The sequence below is a fragment of the Cervus elaphus genome, chromosome 14 (assembly GCF_910594005.1).
Source record: "Cervus elaphus chromosome 14, mCerEla1.1, whole genome shotgun sequence".
Classification (NCBI taxonomy): Eukaryota; Metazoa; Chordata; class Mammalia; order Artiodactyla; family Cervidae; genus Cervus; species Cervus elaphus.
The window spans coordinates 53,663,210-53,668,076 of record NC_057828.1 but is presented as its reverse complement, the minus strand read 5'-3'; positions in this window follow the sequence as shown (position 1 = coordinate 53,668,076).

Below are 4,867 nucleotides of genomic sequence, written 5' to 3'. Positions count from 1 at the left end.
CTTTGTCTGTGTTCCAAATAAGATCTCACCTCATAAGCGCTGGCCTTTGCTTAGCAACATCAGAAAAATCTCAGGACGTCTGCTCTGTGTGCATGTGTGTGTGTGTGTGCGCTCAGTTGTGTCTGACTCTGCAACCTCATGGACTGTAGTCCTCCAGGCATCTCTGTCTATGGAATTTTCCAGGCAAGAATACTGGTGCAAGTTGCCATTTCCATCTCCAGGGGAATCTTCCTAATCCAGGCATCAAACCTGCATCTCTTGCATCTCCTGCATCGGCAGGCAAGTTCTCTACCAGCTGAGGCACCAGGGAGGTCCCCGGTGTGGCATGAATGTCCAGGAAGTACCTGTACCCTCTGTCCCAACTGGGGCTCTTCTCAGCAGGTAAAGAGACTCCTGTCCCTCCTGATGGCCAGCGATGCAGACTTACACCGGCCAGCACACAGCTGCGGCTGTTCTTGGACATGGCCACCGGCAGTGAAGCAGCGGCTGGGTGACCAGGTTGGGGAAGCCCTCCAGGGCCACTGAATCCTTTAGCAGAGTCAGCACCACCCACTGGATGTGCTCTGCACATGGGCCACACTCCCTGTGAGCTTGCTCACCACCAGTTGGGCGTGGTGAGCGCAACTCCAGAGAGAAGCATGTGGGACATGCTCTTAGTAAACAAAGCTGGGTTTATTATGCTGGCTGCTGCAGGGTGGGGTGGGGGGGGGCTGCACTGTATGAGGAATAGCAGGGCATCTTAGTGAGTGTTAGGGGGCTTGTGGAACATGGCCAGGTATTGAGGGATTTGGGGAGGACTTAAGAAAGCAGAGGTTTGCTCCGATGTGTGCTGTCAGGAAGCAGCAGGCGTTCTATGGCTGAGAAGCTCGATTCGTTGCTCTCCTGAAGGAGACGCTGCAGCTGTGGTTGGTAAGGGGGCAGCAGTGGCTCGCACGATGGAGGGTATTGGCGATTCTTGCAGCCGGCCCGGAGGCCCTGGGCTCCAGGACCTGCCCCCAGTGCGCCGTGAGGCTGGCGCTCACCAAGGCTCAGGTGAGAGCCAGGCTAGCAGCTCCCCTGGCTGTCAGGGGCACTTTTCTCTCCTAGTTTGGTTTGTTGTAGTTTTTCCTGTCATTAAATTGTCATCTTGTGCTGTAATAACACACTTCGCAGCCTGTTTCTGGTTAGTTGTGTTTGGAAGGGTGGTGTCTGGATGAAATTCTGGGGGATGGCTTTGTCTTCTGGGCCACACGTTTATAAATCACTCCATAAAGGGGTGCTTTCCTGGTGGTTCAGCTGGTAAAGAACCTGCCTGGCAATGCAGGAGACACAAGAGATGCAGGTTCCATCCCTGGATCAGGAAGATCCCCTGGAGGAGGAAATGGCAACCCACTCCAGTATTCTTGCTTGGAGAATTCCATAGAAAGAGGACCCTGGCGGGCTACAGTCCATGGCGTTGCAGAATCAGATACAACTGAGCGCGCATGCACACACACATGCCATTTGTTGTTCCGTTGCTAAGTCATGTCCAACTCTTCGCAACCCCATGGACTGCAGCACGCCAGGCTTCCCCATCCTTCACTATCTCCTGAAGTTTGCTCAAACTCTTGTCCATTGAGTCGGTGATGCCATCCAACCATCTCATCCTCTAGGGAGATTTCAGCAATGTAAAGTAAGCTAGTCATGAAAAGACAACTACTATATGAGTCCACATATGTGAGACCTTAGAATAGGCAAATTTATAGGACGGTGGGGTAGGGGTTTTGGGTGGTGGTATAGAGAGTTGTTTAGTGAGTACAAAGTGTGAGTTTACACAAAGAACAGTGGTCTGGAGATGACGGTGTGAATGTAGTTAATGCCACTGAGCTGCCACTGAGCTGTACACTTAAAACAGTTATGTATTTATTTTTTAAATTTTCTTCTGTGTTATTGTTTTTCTGTTTTTGGCTGTGCTGGGTCTTCATTGCTGTGCATGGTGTTCCCTGGTTGTGGTGCACAGGCTCTAGGTGCACGGGCTCAGTTGCCTTAGCATGTGGATTCTACCTGGACCAGGGTTTGAACCCACGTCCCCTGCATTGGCAGGCAGATTCTTCCCTGGACCACCAGGGAAGTCCTATGATTGGTAATTTTATGTTATGTACATTTTATCACAGTTAAATAATATACATAATTTAAGACTTGGAGACTGGGAGAGGAGCTGATAAAAGTGACGTAGGAGTCCTGAGGTGGGGGTTGTACCACGCCTGCCATTGGCATCCTACGAAGGCTTTCCATTGTGTGCAAATCCAGTGAGATGCTGCTGGCAGATCTGGGCTTCCTGAAGGCAGACTTGGCCTTCCTGAAGTGCCTCGCGTGGCCACTAGAGGGCAGCATCAGCTAGTGAGCCGGGCACTGAGCCCTGGGGCAGCCAACCCTCAAGCCTCTCATAGGGTCCTCAGCTTCTCTAGATGCAAAATGGGAATCATTCTTGCCTGCCAACTGCACGTGGTTGCATAAGTAAGCAATGTGGCTATGGAATTGCTGCAAGCAGACCACACCATCTTGGAGGGAGACTAAATTTCTCACATGCCCAAACGCCTACCTATTAGGAGGGCCCCCCAGGCAGTTCCCACGCTGCCACCACTGCAAGTCCCTATCTGAGAACCTGGGCTCAGTAAACACAGAATCGGGACCAAGGACAGCATGGGGTTGCTAGGGAACCCCGAGCCTTTCTGTTTGTCACCCTGTCCCGAGTCCCCCTAACCTGATGCTACACCCAGCACATGCCATCCCCTGCAGGTCAACCAAATGCTGCCCCCTACTCTGCTAGGGCCACAGATGGTAGAAATGAGGGATTAAATGAGAGCAGAAAGGGATCAGGATGGGAGAGAGAAGAGAAGGCTGGGCTGATAAAGAAGAATCTCAGAGACCACAGTACATTTTCAGAGAAATGGTTTTATTAAGTTACAATGCTGATACTATGAATGTCTACTGGTGAAAAACAATAATCTATGAAGTAGCTACTGTTAATATCCCACTTCAAAGGCAAGCTGCACATCACGGGAACTTCCCCTGATGGTCCAGTGGTTAAGATTCCACGCTTCCACTGCAGGTTCGATCCCTGGTCAGGGAACTAAGATCCTGCATGTTACACAGTGGGAAAAATAAAAGAGCAAACACAAACTGCATGTCAGAGAATCAGAGAGATGGTTGTAACTGCCTAGGACTGCACAGCAGAGTCAGGATCAGAGTCCAGTAAAAACTACAAGCCAGTGTATAGACCCACAAGATATTCAAGAATGTTCCCGAGCCCATCATGTAACACAGATGCTCAAATCCAGCTGAAAACAATCTTAAATGTCTTGAGGCCTTCATTTTAAAGAGATGTTGATTTTAGGCTGTGGGCTTCTGCAAGTGAGGTGTGCTTTTCCCCAGTGCATTCAGAAAGGCTCTTGCATTCGTGGTGTGTGAGTCACACTAATCTCATGAATGATCATCAGCTCAGAGACCTTGGAGTCTGCCCTAGCCATGACCTTCCTTTTGCAGAGAAAAAAAAAAAAAGTGCTCTTCAGTGGAAAACTACAGACTGTCTACATACAGCACATCTTCTGAATTAGTGGATTCTAGCCTTTCATCATCTTTGAGCTGTTTTACAGCCCAGTAAATTGAAGTAACAATAATTTATCCTGTCTTAGAGGTTTCCCCTATCCCCTTGTGGAAAAATCAGTTTCACCTCCGTCTGCCCATTCATTTCAATATTCCTGACCTATGAATGTGAGTGTTCTTCTGTTGTTGGTTATAACATCTGCCTGGTTCCCTTATAAATTAAAATGTTTAACATATATTCATCTTTTTATCTGTATGGAGTCATGATCTTACTTTTCCTTGAAAATAATCATTTAATGAGGGCTCCCCAGGTGGCTCAGTGGTAAAGAATCTGTCTGCCAATGCAGGAGACATGGGTTCGATCTCTGGGTCGGGAAGGTCCCCTGGAGTAGAAGATGGCAACCCGCTTCAGTATTCTTGCCCTATTCTTGTTCCATTTCCCATTGTCCATGGGAAACCCCATGGACAGAGGAGCCTGGGGGGCTACAGTCCATGGGGTCGCAAAGAGTCGGACACGACTGAGCACACAGGCACGCACGATCTTTCAACATCTCCTTCATCAGATGTTTTGGACACTCCTTTCAGTCAGGAGAGATGGTGAGTGGCTTGTGACCTTTCTCACTGACCAGTTATGAAGCAGCAGGCATGAGACTTCCCTGGTGGTCCAGTGGCTAAGATTCTGCCCTCCCAATGCAAAGGGCCTGGGTTTGATCTCTTTTTCAGGGAACTAGATCCTGCATGCCACAACTAAGACCCAGAGCAGTCAAATAAATAAAAAAGAAGAACAAGTAGCAGCAGGCAGGTGGCAGCTGCCTCCCAGAGACGCAGCTGAATGAGGGGGGTGGGGCAGGGAGGGCTCTGCTCAAGTGCAGGGGGTGAGGTCTTAGCAGGGCCTGGCTCTCCCTCTGGTTAAGCCTCTAACCAGCTACTTTCCCTGAAGACACAGCCTTTTTAGGCCTGAGGATAAGGAACAGCAGAGGCAGCTGGCTTTCTGAGCTCTTGTTTGGGGCAAGGCTGCAGAGATGAGGTGATTAATTGCCCCTGATGGGGTTTCAGCAGGGGTAGGAAGCAGACAGAAGGAGACCTGGAACTGGCACTGGACCCGCCTAACCAGGAGGCCTAGGCTGTGACTGCCGAGGGGGGGCCAGGACCACTTAGGGGGCCAGAAATGGCCCACACTAACAGATGCTGGGGGCTGGCCCCCACCCCATGGAGTTCTCCCTGCACCTCCTCACATCTCTGCCTTGAAAGTGAGGACGCTGGGGTCCAGGGAGATGCCACGCACAGCCAGCGACCACGGTGG